Consider the following 25457-nt stretch of genomic DNA (forward strand, 5'->3'; position numbering starts at 1 on the left):
TGCCTGGCTGCTCTTCCAGATAAGAAGCTTTTCCTACTACCCAACCTGCTCAGCTCTTTTGCACACCCAGGTCCCTCTATGGCACACACGGACATCACCCCATGGCCCCATGCCCTCCTGCCTTTCCCCAGCTGGTGGACGCGCAGACAGAAATTGCTTATCATACATTCTTCTCCTGGCTCAAATCATCATTATTATTGTTCCTGGTGCTGTGCTTCCAGAGGAAAACATGTCTTTGGGCCACATACCAACGGATTTGGTTAATTCGTCACCCGCAGACGCACATATATTTATTTAAAAGCGCCTCTTGTTATGTTACTTGGCAACTTCTGAGCCCGAGTATTTCTCCAGCTGATAAATATTTGGGAGACTGTGTGCATGTGTTAACGAGACTATCAGCTTTCTCCCGAGCTCCATTGCATCTATGCAGACCTAGAGTGGTGCAGGGACCAGCTGGGCTGATACAGAGGATGCAGAAGATGCTCAAGGGTTGGAAAGCAACTAAAAGAAAGAAAAAATGAAATCACAGAGCAAAAAGTCCAGCTCAGCTCATTAAATAAATCCCTGAGCTTCTGCTGCTGGAAGAAGAAATGCTTTCTTCCAAAGGGGAATCCAAACCATTTGCAGCTCTTTGGGTTGTCCCAAAGCTTAATGTGTGTGTATAAGAAGGGTGGAAAGCCATTATGAAGAGGCTTCACACAATAAATGCAGCAATATGGGATAAAACCCACAGATTCACCAGCAAGACCATGTTGTGAAGGCAAAACTCAGGTTTCCTGAGATGAAACAGGGGCTTGAAGGCTCCCACATGGAACCTGGGGGGAATTCCATCTCCCTCCAGCTCATGGCTTCAGCCTAACTTGATTATAAGGACAACCTCCCCAATGACTGCTTTAATACTCATATTTTTGCTGCTTAAGGAGGCACAGGACCATAAATGAAGGTGATCCTGTCCCCTTGCCCCAGCCCCATGGGGACCTGGAGGCACCGGGGCACCTGGGTTCCCAGGCATGTGCCTCCATTTCACTTTCAGATCCCTCAAATAATAATAACTGTGTTTGCCAGCTCCTGTGACAAGAATGACTAATGGGAAAAGATCTGCCGAGAAGGGAAAAAAAAAAAAAGAAGAGATTTCCTCTTTTCACCCTTTATTTGCTGGATGTCTCTAACAGCCCCGGGCACATCTGGGATTTCCCTGGTGTGATCCTATGGGTTTCAAAAGCCTTATTATAGCTCCAGCAATACCCTTGTCACACATCAGCTTCCCTGAAGGGACAGGAATCCCTTCAATAAACTTTTTGCAGCCTGATTTATCCAAATTCCTGCTCCACAGTGAACTATAATGCCACAATTTCCACCGTGCATTTGAAAACCACTCTGTCCATCTGCCTTTCTGCAAGGGGATGGAGAGGCACACTCCTCACTCACCATATCATGGCCTGGACTCTGTGGTAATGATGCAGAACCTGCAATGGATGGGGACATTTGGGATGCTGGCAACATTGGGAATGCTGAGGACATTGGGAAAGAGGGCAATATTGGGAAAGGTGGCATTGGTAATGAGATGGAAAGCTTAGCAATGACAGCAGAGCAACAAGGTCCTAGGCTGCAGTATTGCTCAAAAACAATAGCCATAGAAAAAAAGGAAAGGCACTGCTTACCTTCAGAAGGCCTCAGGTAGGCAGGGGTCTCAAGCAAGATACCCTTGCCTCCACTGCCAACCCTTAAATGAGGTCTGGGAAGGGGTGGATCCCAGCTCCACCCTTTCCAGTCACTCAGGTGCATTGCATGCACCTGAGCTACCCCAGGGTAGGCCCTGCCTTCCTACCAGATGTTCAGTCACTTTTTCAAGCTGTGACAGTGTTTTTTGCTACACTTGGGGACATTGGAGATGTTGGGGATGCTGGGGAAGATGGCAGCGTTGGGGATGATGGGGAAACTGGTGATGTTGGGAACTTTGGGGACATCAGGTATGATGGGGAAGATGGCAATGTTGAGAACATTGGGGATGTTGGAGAAACTGACAGTACTGGGGACAGTTGAAGATGTTGAGGAAGCTGGCAGTGTTGGGGATGTTGGGGACATTGGAGCCATTGGGGGTCTTTGGGGGATGTTGGAGATGTTGAGGAAGCTGGCAGTTTTGAGGACTTTGGGGACACTGAGGATACTGGGGACACTGGGGATGTTGGGCTTTCCAGCACTTTTCAGCCTCCTTTTGGATCTGAGGGATGCTCCTTAGGATATCAGCCTGCTGACCCAGCAAATATTGCCTCGGGTATGAGGGATCCCCTCTGTGAAGCCACACACACCCCTGTGCTGCTCTTTAAACACCCCATGGAGCTATGGGGAGACTTTCATCCCCTACACAAATCCCTCCCCCTCTCCCACATCGCCTCGCAGGGGACACGGGGGAACCACGCCGTCCCTATGTCACTCTCCATCTCCTCCCAGACCATTGCAAGCAAATCCATTCCCCAGCCGGGCTGAACTCGGATGACAGCACTGCATGCTATATATAGCGACAAGCGGATCGCCGCTCCATCCGAGCGGGGCCACACATAAACAAACGGCGGCGAGCCGATACCTCCATGGAGAGGGGGTGGTGAGCAACCTGCGTGCGATGGAAGAGCCCCCAGACCCCATAGCGGGGGGTCATGAGCCCCTGTTTTAATGCCTGCATCGCTCTGCTGCTTGTTGTAATGTGGGTTTGAAGATGAAGGATGTGCCGGAGGGTGTTGGGAGAAGAGCTGAGGGAGGTACCAAGGGTTATCCCGTGGGGCAGCGGCATCCCCAGGATGGGATCGTGCTGAGATCTCAGCATCCTCCTGAGCATCCCCTCCCCATAGCGTGATGCTGCTACGGGATCCCCAGGTTTGGACCCACCGATGGATGGAGGGAAATATAGGGGTTGGCACACCCAGATGGGGCTCAGTGCTGCACTGCAGCACAGCCCAGGTCCTGCCCTGGCTTTGCCATGGGGCCGTGCCACGGGGATGCTCATAGGGATGGATGGAGCCCACGGGGTTGGGGAGCACCTACATCCCTGCCAGCGTGCACCCACCCCTGGGGGTCTGCAGCGAGCAGCACAGCCATACCCACATCCCCAGGGTGAGGTCCCAGGTTGGGAGCCCCGTGTCCCCCCCATGACCCCCCAGTCTCTCCGCCTCGTCCCTCCCTGCTGCCACCGCTGGGCCACCCAGCGCCGAGGCAGATGACATAATTCCCAGCAGCTGCACACGGAGATCGCTCGGCCCCTTCGCCGAATCCCACCCCAGCCCCTTCCCCTCCAAAATAAGCTCACAAACGAAGGAAGCTGGGGGAAGGAGGGAGGGGGGGGGGGGGGCAATGGGGATTTGGGTGGGGGGGTACAAACAGGTTTGCAGTCCCCCACCCCTCGCCGCCCCTCCCCTCCTCACACTCTATTTTTGGGTGCTGTCATTTCCAAGCAGCTGTGACTTTAGGCACAAATAAGCAGCAGTACCCCCCAGAAAAATAAGATGTGAATAAACCAAACAACCCCAAACCTCTTCCATCACAGAGCTCCCCCCCCCCTCGCCCCCCAATTTCCCCATGGGTGGGTGCTTGGGGTGAGGTCCCCCTTTCTCCCCACACATCTCTCCCCTCTCTAATCTCAAAACCACTTCGGGAGGTGCGGGCAGAGATAAGGGGGACCCATCCCCCCTCAGCACCCTCCCATCCTCCCGCAGCCTTCTCACCAGTATCTCCCAGTTTCTCCCCACCCGTTGCCTTACTGGTGGCGAGGACGCTCGCAGGGCAGCGCTGCGGGAAGGGGGTAAGGCTGAAGCCTGGGGGGCCCCTCCGGCCCCGTCGGAGAGCTCTCATCTCATTTCGTCGCGCGTGTCACCCCACGCACACGCACACACACACACACACACACGCCTCTCGCAGCCACGTTCCCCCCCTTCTTGCGGCAAAACGGCGGCCGGCCCCGACCCCACCCCCTGTCAAAGCTTCAGCCTAACAGCGAGGGAGGGAGGGAGGGAGGAAGGATGGAGGCAGAGCTGCTCGCCGGCCCTTTAACCCTTCCCTCGCTGAATCCGCTGGGGTGCAACGTGGGGACCCCCCCCCCTCTCCCCATAGCATCCTGCTGTGTCTCTCCCATCTCACGGTGCACAGAAATTGGGCAAAGATCTGTGCTGATTCCACCAAATCTTCCTTACCCCCGGCTGCAGCTGGAGTGCTGTGTCCAGTGCTGGGCCCCAGCATGGAGGAATCACAGAATCACTGTGGTGGGAAATGATTTCTGAAATCAACAAGTCCAGCTGCCAACCCATCCCCACAGTGCCCACATGTCACCCAGCTGTCACTCCATCCAGAGGCAGCTGCACCATGGGGAGATGGACTCCAGGTTCCCACTAGAAAGGGGCATTCCTTGGTACCCCAAGTGGGAAAGGGACAGAGAAGGAACCCCGAGGTGTCCCCCATCCAGTGATGGGATGTGCTCAGAGGATGGTGCAGCTCCACCAGCGACCTATCTGCAGTAGATGGACACCCAAGGGAAAGCAAAACCAGGACAGTATTTCCCCCCCAACACTCTCCAGCCATCTTCAGTTTAGGATGTCCCCAGCAGGGGAGCATTCTACCAAGACAACCCAGCAGAATTAAGGTCTTGCTGTACCCCATGTTTGGAGCATCAGCAGTTCCCACACTGTTACAACAGTGTGGGTTTTGCAGGGTTCAGGGCTCAGCAAGATATCCAGGTTGGATATCAGGAACAACTTCTTCTCCAGAAGAGTGGTCAGGCACTGGCATAGTTACCCAGGGTGGTGGTGGAGTCACCATCCCTACAGGTGTTCCAGAACCATGGAGATGTGGCACTTGGGGGCACAGTTCACATGGTAGGGGTGGGTTGCCAGGCTCTATAGAAGGATAACCCCAGGCTAGCACTGGAGCAGCAGGTTTTGCAGCTGTTGATCTCTTTCCAAAAGTGCTTAACGATGAAGCTGGCTCATAAAGCAGCCCAGGATGAGTCCTCTGTCCTGGGAGGCATCGCTTTTCCTCTGCTGTTTGCCACCATCATGGCCCTGCCAGCATCTCGAGTGGACTTTGTTTCCCCTCATCTGCTGAATGTTTTGCGCATCTCAATGTGGTTATCGCGCTCCATCCGTCAGATTGCGGCGAGTCCCAGGGAGAAGGTGCCAACTTTAACATATGCCTGAACAGTTCTTTTCAGACATATACAAACTGGAACAATGCCTCGCTGAGAATATGCTTGTTGATGCAATTTGCCAACTGTGGTTTCAGATCTGCTCTTTTCAGCAAGTACCAGCTATGTGTAGACAGTGCGGAATCTTGGATAGCTGCGGTCTGAAGGGCTCTATGGAAGTCTCTCTCCGGCCATGGGTGAGCTAATGGGGAAGAGAGTGTAAGGATGAGTGAAGACTTCCATGCATACTGCAAATAGTTCTCAGAAAAAATGCAGCTCTGCCTCCAGGAACCTCAATCCCTCTTCCCTCTGCCTTTCTCTGCTTTGGGAAGTGGCCAATGCTGAAGAGTCGCTGGTTTCTCTGCAAGGATTTGGGATCATAGAGTCATTAAGGTTGGAAAATGCCTCTTAGACCACCAAGTCCAACACTGACCATGTTCCTCAGTGCCATATCTCCACAATTCTTGAATACCTCCAGGGATGGTGACCCCACCACCTCCCATGGCAGCCTGTGCCAATGCCTGACCACTCTTTTATTGAAGAAATCATAGAATCATAGAATCACAAGGTTGGAAAGGACCTACAAGATCATCCAGTCCAACCGTCCTCCCTTTATCATGCCTGCAGAAAACCACTAAACCATACCTCCTTATGTTTCATAATATCCAACCTGAACCTCCTCTGGGATGATTTAAGGACATCCCATATCAAGCAGGGCTTTTTGAGGACACCTCCTAGGTTCAGACACCTTCACCATCAGTCCCCATCATGGAACATGATTGGTAGATTGATGGGTTGATGGTTGGACTAGATGAACTTGGTGGTGTTTCCAACCTTAAGGATTCTATGATTATGACACCAAGGTGGGTTTGGGGTTGTGTCTGAGCTTGCCAAGAGGGCAATGAAGCCCTCTGGGTCTGACGAGGCAGAGATGATTTCTCAGCATCATCCTTCAGGACATGGCTCTACTGTTGCTTTCATGCCCTTCAGCTCCCTGGGGCAGGAATCACGCCTCATTATTTGCTGGTGGAACACCCTGAGCAGCTGTAGGGTTGGATGTGGGCACACTGATGAGTCAGTCCAAGAGCAGAGGGTCAGTTCTGAGCGGCCCATTCTGCACAGAGCACTGCCAAAGGCGTATGTGTTTGAGGCAGCAAATAATCAAGAGACCATTGTTCATAGCAACCTCAGTGGAAATATTTTTGTGTGTGTATGTATGTGTGTGCTGGCATCCAATTTGGCAATGGTTACTCAGCACTCGTGGGCGGCCTGTCCCTTTCTCTCAGCTGGAGTCTCCTCCTCCTCACAGGGACCCAGAAGAGGGTTGGAACTGGAGCAGATGGTTTGGGGGTGCTCAGAAATACCACTGCCAAGGGCTGTCTCATCACCAGCTCCAGCTCCATGGTGTGCTGAATGTGCTTGAGACCAAGGAGGTCTCTCCAAGGGAGTGGGGACATGGGGGGCTGCCAGAAGATCCTGGAGACATCATGGAATCATGGAATCGTTTGAGTTGGGAAGGACATTCAAAGTTCATTCAAACTCCCCTGCATTGAATAGGGGCACCTACAGCTTGACCAGGTGCTCAGAGCCCTGTCCAGACTGACCTTCAGTGTCTCCAAGAGCGGGGCATCCACTGACTCAGTTAGATGGGCATCAGATCTCAGCTGGCTTTTGAGGAGGAACAGAAATGGAGATCTTTGGGTCTTTGGAGATCTCTCCTTCCCACACCCAAGAAAACTTAATACACCAACACTGAGAGGATGGAGAGTCCTTGCTGAGCAGTTTTGCTGTGAAAAAGAAGTCTTTATCCAGGTTCAATCCAAGGGTGGAAACCTGGATATTGGATGAGGGCTGGCACGCTCCATACATCCACGCATCTTCGAGTGCAACATAAGACCTAACACAGAAACCCCCAGGCTCCCATTGAAAGCATCACTGCTGCTCTCATCCCCACAGAAGTGAATGGAGAATGACTTTCTCCTGATCTCCATACATCCACAGCTCCTGGCATTTTGCATTCTCCAAAGCAATGTGCTGGAATCAGCCGAGATGAAACGGAGCGGCTCCTACACACCTTGAGAGCTCAGGCAGGGCTGCTTCCCACACAGTGTCTTTCACCCAAATTAAACAGCTCTCAGCTGAGCTCTGCCATCCATCACGCCAACCCGCAGGCACAGCTCACTTTTGGCAGCTTTTTGGTTCACGTTTGGTGCAAAACAAGCAAGGACCTTTTTGTTTGAACGTCTTGCAAGGGCCACACAGTCTACAAAACCACAGGGCCATCCTTGAAACGGCTCACACTGGAGTCAGTGGGAGGCTTGCAGTCATTAAATATAACCAAGACCTGGGTAACAAGTGTTGTATTCAGACCGCCCACTACAGGGGAAGGATGGATGGGGTCTGTCCCCAAGGTCTGGGTCACTCCATGGCGGGGTATCACTGAAATATTGGGTTTCCACTGAATAAAGCAGCCCGGGGACCTTGGTACAAGCGTGAAAGTAAATAACAGCAGGCTTGACTGGCAGATGCACCCAGAAGGCTGAATGCGCTCTGTTGGTGGTGTCTGGATCATAGAATCACAGAATCAAATAATGGTTTGAGTTAGATGGGACTTTTAGAGGTCATCTACTCCAGCTCCTGTGAAATCATCTACCTACTGCTCGATCAGGTTGTGGTCCAGCCTGACCTTGAATGTCTCCAGGTCCAGGGACAACCATCACCTCTCTGGACATCTTATGCCAGTGCTTTACCAGCTGGATGTACTTCAGCTGACCACATCTTGGTGTCTGAATTGATGCATTGCCCTACACTGTAGTGACAGGAGGTCCCTTCAGTTGCCCATGCGCTTGTCTGAAAGCACTGTAGGTGTCCCAGGGTATTCCAGGCAAGGAGATGGAATACAGGATCTGTGTTGGTATCACTGTGGTATAACTCAATGGAGATCCTTGGTGGAAACCAAAGGCTGTTTTCTCATGTAGGCTGTGACAAATGCCACAGCTCCACGTCCAAATCCAGCTGTTTGAGGTGGGAAACTGAGGAGCTCCTGAGCTCCCTGTGCCAGAAACACCTGCACTGTTCATGCCCAGCTCCATACTGGGTTTGGATGACTGCATTTCAGGAGAAATCACCATTGCATTTTTAGGTCTGCATCCTTACCAGGGCTAGCAAATCCTCCATCCCCTCGCTGCCTGCCCGCTGGAGAGCAGCCCCAGGGAATGACCTTACACTCAAATTGCATTAAGAAAGGTCCTGGTGAAGCAAGGCAGCTCTCAGAGCCAGAGTTTGCTGGCAGCCTAGGCAACCGCCCTGGGCTCCTTCCAGCCTCCAGGGAGAAGCACAGTCCCCAGGAATCAATAGCTGAGTGCTTCTAACAGTCAGCAGGACTTTGGCTTGATCTAAGCCATTCTATTTGGTTATTTTTCCTCTTCTGAAAGCAAACAAGGTCCCTAAATGAAGGTTCTGGATTCAGGCAGCCTGCAGAGGATCAGCCCTGACCCATTGCAAGGGGAGGGTTGGGTTCATGCTGGCTGATCACAGTCATCCCTCTGTCCTCCCGGACTCTGGAATGCCAAATTCCTGTTATGGCAAATATGGGCCAATAATAAATATGATGCCAACCCTTGTAGCGCAAGGGAGAGGCAGGCTGAGGGGGTCCTCCTCTAATCTAATCTGGGCCATATAAAGCCCCCATAGAATCATTAGGGTTGGAAAAGACCTTTACAATCATCAATGCTCCAAGAAACCTGAAAAAAAAACCCCAAACAAACCCTGAGAAATGTGGTTCACAGCCAGAGATGGCAGAGTTCAGCCTGGTTCATGTGAGAGGGGTGGAAGGTGAGTGGGTCACATTGCACACACTGCACTGTGAAGGCTTTTCTGGGGTTCAGAGCTGATGAGCGCAGCTGGGAAAAGGCACAGAGAAAGGCAGCGAGGAGCTGTATCTGCCCGAGTTCCCGAGTTCACCCATTTTTCAACAGTGAGGGTGTTTCACCAGCTGGACAACTTGCAATTGGAATCTCTCCCAGTCTTTAAACTGAGCCCATCTGTGTTTTTAAGTACTGAGTTTAACCCCAGAAATTATGATCTGGATGGAAAAACATTGAGCTGCGAGCCGCGTTCTGACAAGGTTCAGACGAGATGCATATAACGACCCCCCAGAAACAACATCCAACCTATGCACCTCTCCGAAACAAACTCCAGGATGTTTTAAAGTCTGTTTGTGCTACGCCTCACATCGTGTAGCAACAGCTGAAGGTCATAAGCGCTGTATAAATAGAAAGGAGATTTTATTGTGACATGTCCATCCGGAGCCATTGCTCTTGGGGATGCCATCTGGGACAAGGGGAATGGGATCCTGCACGTTGCCTCTGCAGTCAAGAGAAAAGCAATCCTTGTCATTGCAGGAGTGTAAGAGGATACTGTGTGCAGGCAGGTTGCAACTCTGCTCCTAGTGTTGCTGTTTCTCAAGAAGAGCTGGATGTGTGAGAGCCACCTTTGGGATGCAAAGGGTCTCCAGTGGGGCTTAAATCATATACCCAAAAAGGAAGGCTTTCACCCATAAAAAGCAAACTCTAAGAGTGTCTTATAATGACTGTGCTTCCCATGTGTGCACATCAGTGCTCCCACTGGATGGGGTTACTGGGACTCTGATGTGCTGTAGGCAGTTATGTCTGTAGGGTCTGATGATGCACTGTTGGAGTTGATTTCTGGAGATGGCCAAATCCCTCCATCAAGGAGCTTTTGTGCCACCCATCAACTCCTTGCAGCCTTCCTGGTCTTTATGGGTAGTGAGGTCTTCAGGTTCTGGAGCAGTGGATGCTGCATCTTTGGTCTGGCTCTGGGAGGTCTTCAGCAACCCATGGTTGACCCGAGAGTAGGAGAGAATGGGAAACTATGATGGAGGAACCACAGAAATCACAGCAAAAATGGAGGGGTGAAACACGTGAGCTTGATCCCAGCTGCCTGCCTGAACACTGGTAGATGTCCCTGCTAGGGAAGGCCACCTCAATTCCTGTTGCTCCTGAAGCAACACATCAAGGTAACCCTGGGGAATAGGTGCGACCTTCCCTTTCATTGCTTGGTGCTGAAGATAACTGGTGGTATTTACTTAAGGAAAGCAATCTGAGAGGTATGTAGGCTGTAAATCTTCAGTCATCACTGCTAGATGAGAGCCAGGGAGACTCTCAGCTCCATCTGTACAAGGACCCAGACCATGCCATGGCCGTGTCTGCCTTCCCACCGAGGGCAGCAGCATCACATCCTGTCCCAGGATATCATCTTGCTTCCTCCCAGTGCCACAATCTGCCTGTTCAGTGCAGGGGAGTTGGACTAGGTGACCTTTAAGGATCCCTTCCAACTCTAATGATGATTTGATAAGGAGGATGCCAGTGCTGCTCTGCAGCTATGACTGTTTCTTCCCCTCCTTGAAGGACAGCCCCGTGTGTGGAGTTATAACCACAGGGAGGAAAATCTTTCCCCTCCTGCTATGACTGCTGATACGGTATTGGATTGTGCAATGGGTCACACCTATTGATCACAGCGGGCTAAAAAAGAAACAACTCATAAATAACTCCTGACATCCCCAGCTGTGCCAGAAACCCTGGCTGAACAAAGGGCTCTTGGGAAAGCTCTTGTTGGTATTTCTCTGTCCCTCTCCTTTGGAAAACACTTGGGACAGCTTTGGTTCAAGCCAGATGATAAGGAGTCACTAAATGCTTTTGCAGATGTTTTCATAGCAGGGCTGAGTAATCTCAGCCCTTAATCCAGCCCTTTCTGGTAGAGCATCATCAGCCTAATTAGTTTGGGGCAGTGCTGCTCACATCCAGCCCAGTGCCCTCTATCAGGGTCAGTACTGGGACCAGTGCTCCTTAGCATCTTCATCAGTGACACTGACATGGCATTGAGTGCATCCTCAGCAAGTCTGTGGGTGACACCTTTCCTAAGAGGACAGGCTGAGAGAGCTGGGGTTGTTCAGCCTGGAGAAGAGAAGGCTGCAGAGGGACCTTCCAACTCAAAAGGCTCCATGATTCTATGCAGGAGCAAGAGGAGATGCAGTGGGGCACAAAGAGTGGCTAACAACAAGAAAGGGTGGACAGACAGACAGCAGTACCCTCCATAAAGCACTCACTGTTTCTCAGCAGATCCCATGTGCTCTTTGCAGAGTGACCATGGTGAGGGATATGTAAGAAGAAGGAATGCCCAGGCACTGCATCTCTCCTCCCTCTGCCTCATGCTCCCCTTCTCTTTCTCCCTCTTTTCTTCTTCTTACATGGCAGAAAAAAAAAGCCCCAAAAACAAAAACCTGTTCCCCACATAATGATGATTCGGCCAACAGGTCAAGTCAAGCATGATAGATTTCATTTTCAAGCTGGGGTCAGGCGGTAAATTGCTTTAATGCTGCTGGAACAGAGACTGCTGTGCTGAAAGGCTCTTGCAAATGAGGTCTCCCGGCATCACCCGACTGCTCAGAGCTGAGCAATGCCTCGTGTTGTTGGGGGCCCAGGGGTAAATATGGCTTTGGGAGCAGCACCATGCCTGTATCTCGTGGCCTGGGGGTATTTTCTTGGGGTTGGATCCCTCGTTTCCAAAAGCACCAAGGTCTCTGAGTGCAGAAATGCTGGGGTGAGGGTTGCTGTGTGATGGGGCGATCCTATGTTGTAAGGGTGCAGAGCAATGTATATATGAGTTGTCTCACGTGTAACATATAGTTGTCATACACTGTATAGCAGGCATGGCAGTGATGGGTTGGCAGTTGGACTGGGTGTTCATAGTGGTCTTTTCCAACCTTAGAGATCTTGTGCTTCTATGGTCTCACTGACAAAGGCCCTGTGATGTATTTCAGGACGTGCTGGTGCTGAGAGAGCTCCAAGAGAAACCAAGGCCCTGATATGAACTTAAGAAATAAATCCATCTCACTGCAGAGATGGAGAATCAGCCAGGGAGGGGAAAGTTTATTTAGAGAAACAACCGTGGGCTGCCTGCCCACACCAGGCTTTTAGCTGATGAGCTGCACGTGCCATGCTTGGGGGCGGCTGGGGGAAGGAGGCTGTGGATATAAGGCACATGGCATCTCCTGCAGAGCCCCAGGGCTGGTCCAGCAGGACCTCACTTGTAGCATCACCTCTGCCAAATGAGATAACACCAGCCATTATCTTTTCAAAGCTCAGTGAGGACATATGGAGGTGTGCAAGGCCATGGTTGGGGCCCCGGGCATCCTGTTCTGGTGGGGGACAACCAGCCTGCAGCAGGGTTTGGGGATGGATGGGCATTAAGATCCCTTCCAACCCAACCATTCTATGATTCTATGATCTTTTTGTTGTGCAGACAAATCAGCCTTGGGAATCCCAACGAGTCTGGCTGTTGTGGGCTGCCATGTGTTTGGATACATGGATGGAGATGGATGGCCAACATGCTCGTGTCTCTTGGGGTCCCAGATGTGTTCTAGGATCAACCACATCTGTTTACATGGGAGCAGAGGGGAAGCTTTGGTGCAGGGCACAGGACCCAGCAGGCTTCCACATGTTGTCCCTGTGTGATGTAAATGGGCATTTCATCCTCCTCCCATGCCCACCATCTTGTTCAAGAGCACCTGGCTGACTGCTTTCCTGGCCCCATGCTGTGCATTCTGCATCCCAAGAGAACTGCTCACATGCTTTTAATTAAATGTCAAGTTATGCAGAGTTTTTAAGAGCCCTGCGATCAGAAAGATTCATGGAGAGCTCAATTATGGCGCAAGGAGGAGGTGGGCAGGGGGGAAGCTGTGGGTAGGGAAAATCACTGTATTCAGTTCTGCGCTGTGTTTCCCACCCCTGGAGCAGGAAAACTGAGGAATGCAGGAATGCCAAGTCCACTGAAATCCCCTCCCTTGTCCTGACTACCACCCCATTAAGGTTGGGCTATAGAAGGTGCAGTGACTAATTTGGATAGATACCAGATGAGCTTTCTTGCAGCTCATGCAGGGCTGGATGCCAAGTGCTGGCACTCCCAAAGGAGTTTGGATGTTTCAGGACAATTTGTTCTCCCAAGGAGACCTGGAGGTGGCACAGGAGACAGCAGGCAGGATGGAGGGTTGAAGGTAGGACACATCCATCATCTTCCCATAGGCCATTGCTAATGCTACATGCAGGCAACTTCTGCCCTAGGGTTGCTGCCTTGGGTCAGAGGATGCCCTCAACGGCTTTTCCCCAGTGAAGAATCTTTCAGTGTCTCTGTAATGTCTTGTTTTTGGTGGCAGAGCTGTGAGCTTGATCTGTTTTTTTGCAGAGCACAAAAGGTTTCTGTGCTGCCCAAGAGTGTAGGTGGGAGTGATGGGGTATGGAGATCTCACATTGTGGTTCTTCCTTTCCCAGTGAGAATCCCTCTGACCTGCATGTAAAAGACCAACAAAAACCACTTTCTGACTTTGTGTGATATGCACAGCTTCATCAGCTCTTTTGCTTCAGCTCCAGACCCAGTCACGGTCAGCAATGAGGTTGGGAAAAGCCTTTTTAATCTTGATAAACTTTCCAATCCCAACATAAATCTTGCAGTGATGACAATGGGATTGTGGAGGTGCCCTGATGGGATGTGACACCTTTTTGCCAGCTTCTTGGGAGCCCAAAATATGAGCCAAGTTGGAAGACAGGGAAATTCAGTATTCCAAAACAATCATAATTTCTTCTGAAAATCACTTAGTGAAGCTTTTTGGATAGCACTTGGTCCCTTTGAGCAGGCAATTTACTGAAGCCCTGGACACCTCTCCTCTAGTCTGTAGTGGGAAGAAGTGGTGGAGTCACTGTCTCTGGGGAGGCTGAAGAACCATGGAGATGTGGCACAGAGGGACATGGGGACATGGTAAGGGATGGGTTGGGATTGGGGATCTTAGAGTTTTGCAACCTCAATGATCCTGTTTCTATGATACATCTGCACATAGCCCAGAACCCAGGGGAGGTGATCTCTGTCATCTCCTCTCCCCATCACAGCACTCAAACATGGCCCCTTGATCCCAGCATGAACCTGATGGTAGGAGAGGCTGGACTCCATTGTGTGCAGCAATGGGGACATTTTCCTATTGCGCCACTGCTTTCGGTGCTTCTCACCCTCCTTTCCAGAGCTCTTCAATTCACAGTCCCATTCTGTTTTTGATACCACTGACAAGAGAGATATCCTACTCTGTGGGCAGGAGGCAGGAGGAGGACTTCGTCACTCCCTTCAATAAAACAGGGAGAGAAGTTTTTCTGTCTGGACCCTTGGAAAAGGCAACCTAAGAGAAGAACTCCCATACTCAGGTGGAATATTTTAAAATGTCTGTTCATCTCTGCCTTTGAGTTAAAAACAACAGATTTTTATGCTCCATTCTGGTAGGATACCAGAAAGACTTGGAAAGCTCACAGGGCACCAATGTGTTGGTCTCACCTTGGGGAAACTATGGTCTCACCCACTGTCCTCACCTTCCCCCTCTGGGATGCTCAGCTATGTGTGACCTTGATGGAGCTGCTCCTCCTTGATGCCTTTTGAAGGTCTTGGCTGTCTGGGAGGCGTCCTAATGTTGTTCCTCTGGTGGGATCTCATTATGTGATGAGCTGAACATCTGGATTAAAATAGATCAAATAGGCACTAAATCCTAAATAAGCCTGAGAGCTCAGTGGCAGCCATATGCTTCCTACTCACAAGCTCAAAAAAACATATATCTCTCCTTGCCATTAGCTCACTCTGCATACGGTGTTTTATCCTCCTCCAACCCAACTCTGGGACCAAACTCTTCTGCCCTTCCTCTCCAGCCATCCCTGCTTGGCCGTACTCTGAACATGTAGCCTCTTCTTCAGCAGGGCTGGCTGAGGGCAACACTGAGCTCTGCTGGTGAGAAGGTGGGTGGGCACTGGCCCCACTGCACGAAGCATTTGTGAACAGGGAGGTGATGGAGTCCCCGTTCTTGGTGGTGTTCAAGAAAAGGGTCAATGTTGTACTGAGGGACATTGATTATTGAGCATAGTAGTGATGGGTTGATGGTTGGGCTTGATGATCTGAGTGGTCTTTTCCCACCTTAATGGTTCCGCATCCATAAATGTCCTTAAGTGGAATCTCTTCTTGGGGACTGAACCATGAACTGTTGAACACCAAAGCTCTGCATGAATTGAAGAGACATTAAGGGTGGAAAGACCTCTAAGATCACCAAATCCAATGCCTACCCATCCTCAGCATGCCACTAATCCATGTCCCTCAGTGCCACATATACCTTCTCCTTGAGCATTTCCAAGACTGACGTTTCTTAGAGTTCTTTTCCAACCTCAGTGATTCTGTGATTCTTGTTTGGGGAACCTCATAGTGTAGAAAATAAGGCACTGGCATTGCCTTAGGTCAGAAGATGCATTGAGCCTAATAAGACAAGGGCAAAGGTCTTGTGAAGTGCTTTTAATGCTCTCATCCCCACCAGCATATTGCCCAATGCTCAGATGAGCGTTGCCAATACGGTCATGCAACTGGCACCTTGCTTGCATGCAGCTTGAGCTGAGCTTTTTGCAACAGAGGGGTTTCACCCCAAAATACCCTTCCAGATGGTAAAGGTCAAGCAGAAATTAGTGACCATATTAAAACCCAGTCTACTGGCTGATGTGAAAGAAGTGTCAGCACTGATGTGAAGGTACCAGCAGTGATCTCAGCACCAGGGTGATGATTCCTAATATTCTGGGGTGCTGATGACTTGCTGTGACAACAGAGGGGCAAGCACAGCGATGCAGGAAGAGATGGATGGCAGGAAGTCTGCGGCTAACGGTTGTAATTGCATTATTAATGGGAATCTGCAGTAATTGGATAATTTGAATGCTACGCGTTAGCCTCATTGCAACAAGGCTAGCAAAAATTACTTGCTTTCTCTCAATGTGACTGTTAATGAGACTAACACCAAGCTCCCCACACTGTGCATAAGGTCTGTCCCCTTTGCCTGCCACTAAATGTAACACTTCAAAGATAATAATCTGGAAAAGGCATCTGTGCATGGAAAAAAAATCAGGGCACTCACAACTGCTGCTGGCCTCAGAAACCCTCCTGCCCTCTCCAGGACTGGGTTTTGCAGGGATTAATAACAGGATGAGTGCAGGGGTGCTGCTGGTGCTCATTTCCCCATACTACCCATGGTCATGGTGGCTGCATCCTGCTGGAGAGGTCTGAAGGCCTCATTTAGGCTGATGCCATTTGGCAGAAGGAAGGATGTATTACCCACCTTCAGGTTGCACAGCCTGGAGGAGCCATCTCTTCATTTCCAGACACATCACCCCACACTGCCCCAGCTCCCCATTTTTTTGGCAGAAGAACCCAGCTGTGCTGCAGTAGCACAAGATGGACACGCTCCTTTTCCCCTTCAGGCACGATCCCATGATTTTACAGCTGATCTCCCAATTCTTTTCGAGGGGAAACAAGAGGAAATGACATACCCCAGGATGGGAATTACTAAGTCAGGAACTCCCCCAGGCTTTGTTTCAGCTGGCGAATGTTTTCCTTCCCCCTCTGCTTGCCCTTCCTCTGGCTTGTTGAGAAAGGTCTGAATTTCAGGGTGGTGGGGGAAGGGATGCTCTCCGCGCCGCCTCTCCTGCCTCCGGTTGTGTCTGCTTGTGGCCGATCCCTTCGCTGTGCAGGGTGATGCTGATGTGGAGTGACACTCGACTGTGCCATGCAGGGAGAGGGCAGCCCCTGCCAGCACTCCCCCTCTTGCAGCGACGTTGCTCTGGGAGCTGTCTCCATGGTGGAGTGGTGGTCGGCACCCCACTGCCCACAGTGGGGTCCTCAGGATGTAGGGCATGGAGGAGGAGGTAGGAGTAGGGCTGGGAAAACACTCCTGTGCATCTGCTGGTGAAGATCATCCCTTGAGATGCTGGAGGGCAGAAGGATTTCTGAGGCATGGGCTGATGTGGCTTGCAGATTCGGGTGATGGGCTGTGGGAGATGTAGCCAACAGCTGAGGGCTAAAGGTGACCAGCCCCAGCCTCTTCTTATCCATCCATTCTCCATTTCATCATCACCCACCATCCATTCTCCATTTCATCTTCCTCTTCTCCGTCCCTGACCTCCATTCCTCCATCCTCAGTCTCCCCTTCTCCATCCCCATCCTTGCCTTCTCCATCCCCAGCCTTCCCCTCTCCATTGCCAACCTCCATTTCTCCATCCTCAGCCTCCTCTTCTTCCTTCTCAGCCTCCCCCTTTCCATCCCCAGACCTTTATTCTCCAGCCATAGCCTCTTATCCCTCATCCCCAGCCTTCTGGTTCTCTCTGTTAACCCTGTGCTTGGGAAAGACTCACTATTAACTACCTCACTCTGCTCATCTGCTCGACTTGGCTGCATACATCCCAGCTCTGTAGGACAGCAAGGTCTGTGCTGTGAGCATGGAACCAGGAGGAGAAAAAGCGGAGCTTCTACATTCCCACTTCATACCCAAGTTCAGTGCAGGGTCTGAAAACACCAGCTGCAGAAAACAGACCTGATTTCTCACCCCCAAATCAAGAAGACACAGGGCAAGGGACATGACCTAGTTTTCAATGGCAGCATTTAATATTTCCCCTGCAAGGAGAGCCAACCCAGCTTCCTCTCCCTCTTGCTCCCTGGCCAAGCAGTGAGGCTGGCCTGCTGCCTTCCCACCGGCATAGGATAGAGGGGAAAATCTTACGGTGCAGCCTCATCACAGCCCAGATGTGCTGCTGATTCATCCAGCAGGGAAGCATCTGTTTCCTTCTTGTTGCTCTATGCATGTTCAGCTGCAGTGGCACTGGGGAGATGAGCTCCTGGGGATAGCATTGTGGGGAAGGAGCACCCCATCCCGTGTCCCAAAAGTCATAGGATCATATAATTGTTGAGTTGGAAGGGACCCTTAAAGGTGACCTAGTGACACAGGGACACCCACAGCTTTATCAGTGATCAGAGCCCTTCCAGCCTGATCTGAATGTCTCCAGGCACGGGGCACCACCACCAATCTGGGCAACCTGTGCCAATGCATCACCAGTCCTCATACAGCTTTATCTGAATCCCAGAGAGGAGTTTTACCAGCCTGAATGAATGCGATGGCCTTCTCAAAACAGCAAAGGACAACTCTCTACGGGATGCTCGATGCCCTCATTTGTGTAATTGTGCGGATGTAATTTGATTATTCCTTCCTAGATGTTTAGCATCACAAAAGGGAAAGCTGCCCTCCAATATGAGCCTGTGGGGCCAACACTGTGAGAGTGGTCTGGGGGAAAAAAACTTCCCTTGTTTCACCTCGTGCTCTGTTGAACTACATAGGGAAATACTTGGGTAGCTTGTGGCACAGATGTGGGCATCAACCTGAACCACCTGGCTTACCAGCCCATCCTTACCACCAATCAATGAGAAAACCAGTTTTGGATGGCTGCTCCAATCAGTGCTGCTGGAGATATTCAGGAACAGAAAGGCACTGCAAGAACACCTCAGCTGCCATAAACTGTGTTGGTCCTCACTCAGCAGACAACAATGGCTGTTGCTGGAACCCAGATGTGTCATCCCTGTAATAAAGAAGTAGAGCTCCTCTGGAAAGAATGCAAAGCCCAGGCACTACTTTTGCCTCCGGGCTGATGGAAGATCATAGAATCATTAAGGCTGGAAAAAGCCACTAAGATCATTAAGTCCATCAACCACCACCATGCCCATCAAACATGTCCCTAAATTCCATCTACCCATTTCTAGAAAACCTCTATAGACAGTGACTCCACCACTGCCCTGGGGCTGACTATTCCAATACTCTTTCAGGGTAGACATTTGCCTAATATCCAACCTGAGTTACTTTATTTGCTTTCCAATGTAGATGCCAGAATCAACACAGAGAGCAGGGCAGTCTTCTGCCCGGGATAAAAATTCATCCTGTGAATTGCAGAAGTTTCAACAAGACCCAAAAACTCCTAATCTGGCTTAGCGAGAGTGAAATCAGATGGAGAAATAGCTGGGATTTTAGCTGGGGGTAGGAAATCTGATGGCAGATGTGAGCATCCGTTGAGCATGTATGCATATACAGAATGCAACAGAGGTTTTAGAGAGCAATGTTGCATGAAACAGGAACAGCATAAGTTTATTCCTTATCAAAATAACACTATGAAGATGAGTGGGTTGGTTGCCTCCCAACAGCTCAGGCTGCCCAAGGCCCCATCTAACCAGACCTTGAGCACCTCCAGGGATGGGGCACCCACAGCTATCTGATCAGCAGTGCCAGGACCTCACCTCTCTCTCAGTAAAGAATTTCTTCATAAATTCTTTTTTTAGCTTACAGCCATTTCCCCTTGTCCTATCACTGCCTGATCACGTAATAAGTCAGTCACCGCACCAGGAGATGAGCAAGACGTTGGCCAACCCACTCAAGAGGCTTTGGGCCATTTCAGGAGCAGCAGATCCCAAATCAGAACTGCTGTGTGCAGGGGAGTAGCCATAAAAATGTTGAACCTGGCACTAGCAAGAGGGAAAGAAACCTTCATGCAAAGGAACGAAGGAGGCAGCTCAGCAAGCAGCTCAGAACCCAGAGCGGTGCCTGGCTAAGCTGGAGCTTTAGAGTGATTATAAGCAGCTTTAAGAGCAGTGAATGCGGGAGTCACACACACAAAAAAGTCAGCAAGGAAAAACAAACAGTGTCACTGGTTACGTAAGGGATCAGAGAGGCAATGAAGCGTCAGCCGGCAGCCACGTGCGCTGCCCGGGGTTTTCCAAAGTGCCCATAACGCACAAGTGGTCTTTTGGCCCTCTCTTATCACCGCCCATTAAGGATGTGGGGGAAGATGCAAAGAAGGGTGAACAAAGGTTTAGAGATAGGTGACAGCTCCTGTTAGAGTGGTGACTTGAATGGAGCTCCAAAATTAGGAGTGGTTGTAATTGTAGTCATAGAATGGTTTGGTTGGGAGTCATAGAATGGCTTGGGTTGGAAAGGACCTTGAAGGTCATTGGGCTCCAACCTTCTCCTGTGGGCAGAGGGCTGTCAGCCACTGGATCAGGTTGCCCAGGGTCCCATCCAACCTGCAGTATCTCATCAATATCCTGTCCATCCATTGAGACCACTAGGAACCCAATGCCCCACCAAGTGAAGTGAGAGTAGGGCAGGTCCAGGATGAAAAGGGAGCGGATCCTCATCATGTGCACTGAGGTTAAATTGTTGAATCATTGCTGCAGTACAAAAATAGACTCTTCCACCTGACGTTCCCACCTCTACCTTAGAATCATAGAAGGATAGAAGCACACAAATGCAGACTATCCCAAGTAGAAAGGGATTCACGAGGATCAGAGTCCAACCCCTGGCTCCACGCAGCACCACCCAAACCCTATGGCTGAGAGCAAAGCCTCAATGCTCCCTGAGCTCCAGCAGCTCAGGAGAGAAACCCCAGGACTCGAGCAAACCCACAGCAACACTGACCTCGCCAGCAGCAGAGTTCAGCGGAAGCAGCCAGAACAACATGTGCTGAGTCCATTTAACAGGCATCCCCTCCAAGACAGGCGCTCTGAGCTGTCTACTGTGCTCACTGCTTCTTATTTTTTATTTATTTATTTTTTTTCCCTATTGCAAAGATTAATTTCCCTGGCTGGAAAGTTTGTGCAATATTGCATCACTCCACTGTTTGCCTTGGCCGGTGAATATTAAGCACCAGGACTTCAGCTGGGTTGCTTGCCCGGAGCTGACCCCATAAATAGCAGCGAGGTGGGAAGATCTACATGGAAATCCATCCAAGACAGCAGGGGGCAAAGGCACCTCTGGCTCCGTTGTGCTGCACTCCTGGGCTGCAAGCGGTCCCTCTATTTGGAGAGTGGTCAGTTATAAGGAGAGGTGATAAATAAGAACTGAGAGATGTTTTCCTTTTACTGCCCCATGTCCAAGAATCTTGCTTCCTAAAAGGGAAATGCAGAATGCACAGCTCCAGGAGGGCTGGCAGCAATGAAACCAGCAGCCAGCATCTTTTATAGGAGGTGGTGAGTAGAGAGTTGGCCATATATGGTCACTGGGGTGCCCACAGGATCACATGGGCAAGAAATCATAGAATGGCTTGTGTTGGAAGGGACCTCAAAGATTGTCCACTTCCAACATCCATGCTGTAGGCAGGGTTGCAGACTGATAGATCAAGCACTAGGTGAGGTTTCTCATCCAGTTTCGCCTTGAACACCTCCAAATCAACTGGTCACATCCCTAGTGCAATGATTTGCCCTGCTGGTGGTCTCTGAAAGAGAGGACAACTCACCCCACCCCACCCACCCTAACACCTTCTTTGGGGTGTGATGTGGCACCATCCAGCCATGCCCAGGAGGTCAAGAAACCACTGAGACAATAAACCCTTAATGATGGGATATGTAATAACAGGACAATAATCCCTTAATGATACTAAAAGACCTGCTGAGCTAATTGTGTTGTCCAGGTGAATGTTTTGCCTTCTGTTGTGCCATGCAGTGATTCCCAGCTTTTGTCCTTTGCTCACGTTGATGTCCCAGATGCTATAACTTCTGGCAGAGATACACTTTCCCATTCACTCCCAGGATGCACAACCCTCCTTGAAGGGATGTTCCACACCTCCAATCTGCCCTTGTTTCCCTTGTGGAACACAAATAGTTGCGCCAGGGGGGGCAGCACATCATCCCCTGGCATGGGCAGACAGACAGACCTGTGATTCCTATGGCAACCAGTTCAGGTGTTAGGATGCTGATATGAGTGGGAATGGGGATGCAGGTGGGGATGGGGACATGGATTGGGATAGCAATGGGGATGTAGATGTGGATGCCTCTGGCCAAGGAGGACCAGGATGTTGGGATGTTGAGGGGCTGTGTTATACAGAGAAGCAACAAGACAGCAGTGCTGGAAATCTCTGGCTGATGTCAGCATGGAGCTGGGAGCAGCCTTGCCTGGCGGGCTTGGTTTGGCACGTCTCAGCAGTGAGCTCATGTCTCTTGCAGCCCTTGGGACACAGCAGGGCTGGATGGAGGACCGGACAGACACGGCTTTTGTCCTGCTGGGAAGGTCCTGCAGCCTCCTGCAGCCTCACCACAGGGCTGTTCCCAGCCTGGTTCCATCTCACCCATTCCAGCCTTCAACCTCTCCAGGCTGCAAACCTTACCAGGCTTCCTGAATCCAGGCCAAAATGTTGTCTTAAGAGGCTTCAACACAGTGTAACATGAGAGAAGGATCTGGATCCCAGTAGCCCTGGAGAGGAAGAAAAATGTCCTTGCATAAGTCAAGGTCTAGTGCCCTGGTCACAAGATTCTGCTGTGTCCAGGGTTGGTGTTGGGTCCACTCTGGGTCTGACAGAAGCTTTGGGAAGCACAGGTTGGTGACAAAGCCCTAAAACTGTGGTCTACAAGGGATACAAGTCACTGTCCCTGGGGGTGTTCCAGAACTGTGGGGATGTGGCACTAAGGGATGTGGTCAGTGGGCACAATGGGATGATTTGGGGTAGGATATGTGGATCTCAGAGGCCTATTCCAACCTTAATGTTCTGTAATGATGTCACTGTGTTCAGCAAATATTGCTTTCTGCTGCATGCATAAGCAGTTTCCTTTTTATTCTGGCTTTCTATTTATCCAAAACGCCTTGGTATGCTGGAGAGAGACAGTTCTCCGGGATGACTGCATAAACTCAGCATGAGTCCTTTCTGCCAGTCAGGCAAATAATAACAGCAGGGAGAATGAGGAAAGGAAAAAAACACAAAGCCATGCAGCATCTCTTAGGAATGGTCCTGGAGATGTGGGGGAGGCCATGTACCCACTGTGTTGTGAGGTCTCTGAGGTGAGAGCTGTGAGCATGAAAAGCTGGCTCCAGCTCCCATCAGGTCATTAAGGTTGGAAAGGAGTGCTAACATCATCAAGTCCAACCCTCAACCCATCACCACCATCACCCAGAGCAGAGGTTGGCACAGTTTTGCATTGGATCTATAGATCCCCATAGCCCGTGATGTATTGTTTTTGTTCCTACAGAGCTGTATTTGCTATGCCAGGCCACAGCTGGGATGTGAAAGTACAGCAATTCAGAAGCCAGGGCAGTTCAACAGACGGGAAACATAGGGTTGTGCTGCATCAGGTCCTGGGGTATCACAGCACCGTCAGCACCTCTGGCTGGAGCTGCAGTCCCAAAGGGAATGATCCAGAGAGAACAGCTGGGGGGGGGAGGACTGGTGTCACCCACTGGCTCCAGGCTTAGAGCTGGCAAACAGCTCAGAGGGCAATCTACTAACATTAGAGCAGGGCTTTAGAAGGCAACACGTTGAGTGGCCAAATGTAATGCACTAAGACAGCAACCAACCTTAAGACCCCACTACAAACCTCTTCCCAATGCTCCTTTGCTTTCATGGAGGAACTCCTTGGGCCGTGCCCAGGATGACTTGGTTATACCAAAGACAATTTCATTGCAGCCTCTTGGAGCAGGCTGAGGTCCCAGAGCTTCACCCTGATGCGTGTGTCCCCAGGCACTGAAGGACAGGTCCCCAGTGACAGCCAACATTTCACGGTGCTAACTGCAAAGAATTCAGCGTGCAAATCTCCGGCAGCAGCCACGATGCTGTAGCAGCAAGATGTTGTTAGCACGCCTATTAGTGCACGCTAATTAGCTCCCACCGCTGCTCCAGCCACAAGCTGGAGGATGGATTATGCCATGTGTGCTAAGCAGCTTAGTTTGGGTGGCAGCTCTGAGGGAAGCAGGGAGCAGAGGGAGATGCTGGCTTATGGAGCGCTGCACATCAGCTGTCTGTGAGCAGCACGAGGGGATCCAAGCTACGGCTTTGCAAGTTTTGCAGCAGCTTTTCCTTCCTGCAAAAAGAAAAGGAGACTGATTCAGTGGAAACACCCTGCTTGTCACCTCCATTGCATCACCATCTGCCGGGTGAGGAGCAAAGCAAAGGCAAGCAGGGAGAAGGGCTACTTGCTAGGAGGCGATGCCTTTCCCTGCCCTTATAGTCAACCACCCCCCCCCTTCCCAGCTCTGGTTGCTGCAGGAATGTGTGAGGGATGCTGCTGCCATCTCCTGGATGGAACCCATAGACATGGCCACCATTCATCATTTACTCCTTATAAAGCTGCAATGAGGCCATCTCTCTGCTTCATCCTCCGACCTTCATTTGATGCTGGCAGTTTTCCTGGGGGACAAAGCAGAAATCTTTCATCTTTGGTGGCCATGGAGACATCAGTCCCTCCTGCAGCTCTGGTCTGATTTGTCACTAAGCAGGCAGTGTCAGGACACTGACATGGGTGACCAAGGGGAAATCTGAGTCCCATACTGCAGAACCATGCAGCAAAAATAAGGTCTGAGTCCTGAATCTCCATCAGATCCTCTATCAGATCCAAGCCTCAAGATTATCAAACCCAACTATCAACCTGAACTGCTGCTCTGTTCTTACATAGAGATGCATGAAAAAAGATGGAGTTCTCCCTGATTAGACCTCACATAACGTGAAATGAAGACAAGGTTCTGAATTTAATTCTTTTGGCCTTTGCCTTCGGGTGGAATGGCAAAATTAGGACAAGCTGAAATGAGCTGGTAATTATTATCATTCCTTCCGTGTGCAACCAAAGTACCTTGGAGCTCTTGTACTAATTCACAGAGGAGCACGGTGACAAAGGCTGCATAATGCATGGGTGAAGTTTAAACAGCAGAGGAATATTTTGTGCAGAAAGAAACAGGGGAACGTTCCAACTTCCTAACAGGAAACTGGAGAATGAATTATTTGAATACCTGAGTTTTCCTGTTAATGGTATTTTAATGCTCACTGCGCCAGATGTGACAGGAGGACCAGGTTGACATAGATGAGAATGGTGGTTGGGTTCTGTGCTTGACCCCATGTAATTTTCCATGTAGGTGGACAGGATTCCAGATCAGTGCTCAGGGTGAGTCAGAAATGGTCTGAATGAGTCAGCCTTGGGTTCTCCTGCAGGACAACAGAGGTCAGGGCTTGTTCTGAATGCCAAGGAAGGAGAAGAAAGCACAGAGGGTGCCTTGCTGCCAGCACAGCACAGACATGCTGACATCAACTGGATTTCTTTGTCCTGGCTCACACAAGCGGTTGGCCTCTCAATTCACACGCAGTAAAGATCAAATTGCACACACACACACACATACACAATAACAATGAGAGAGACTGAATGCTGACATGATGCTCTTAGGTCCAAAAAATACAGAATGGAAATAGCGGATAAGGACCGTAAGACAGATTGGCTGCTGGCACAGAGTGACATCTTACCCTGATGATTCATCTGAGATAATATGGTCAAGCTAAATGGCGTCGGCTCTTTCACAGACCTGTGCTCCAGTTTCTGTTCAACTCCACAACCTTAGAAGCAAAATGGAAAGGGTTAGAATCCAGCA

The 25457-nt window shown here is 50.5% G+C and overlaps 1 protein-coding gene and 1 long non-coding RNA gene across 7 annotated transcripts in view; both read right to left on the minus strand.

Annotated features, from left to right (window-relative positions):
- Positions 1-3983, minus strand: part of LZTS3 (leucine zipper tumor suppressor family member 3) — a 35143-nt gene extending 31160 nt beyond the window's left edge. For 2 of the 5 annotated variants that reach the window (XM_085545896.1, XM_015862969.2), the window contains exon 1: positions 3717-3956. The gene's annotated coding sequence lies outside the window, so the exon portion shown is untranslated. Of the gene's footprint in view, positions 1-3716 lie in introns of all 5 variants that reach the window. The other 3 variants (XM_015862967.2, XM_085545894.1, XM_015862971.2) reach the window with 3 other exon arrangements.
- Positions 3984-11502: 7519 nt separating this feature from the next.
- LOC146761181 (uncharacterized) lies at positions 11503-25326 on the minus strand. 2 transcript variants are annotated; one of them, XR_014945566.1, is made up of 4 exons: positions 23423-25326; positions 22222-22307; positions 14596-18651; positions 11503-13531 (listed from the first exon to the last, which is right to left on the minus strand). It is a non-coding gene; the product is annotated as an uncharacterized LOC146761181 (long non-coding RNA). The 2 variants fall into 2 exon arrangements; XR_014945567.1 differs by lacking the exons at positions 22222-22307; positions 23423-25326 and adding an exon at positions 20538-21339.
- Between the last annotated feature and the right edge of the window lie 131 nt (positions 25327-25457).

Source organism: Coturnix japonica, chromosome 4, assembly GCF_054131305.1.
Source record: "Coturnix japonica strain WE chromosome 4, WE-NBRP24, whole genome shotgun sequence".
In the NCBI taxonomy this organism is placed as follows: Eukaryota; Metazoa; Chordata; class Aves; order Galliformes; family Phasianidae; genus Coturnix; species Coturnix japonica.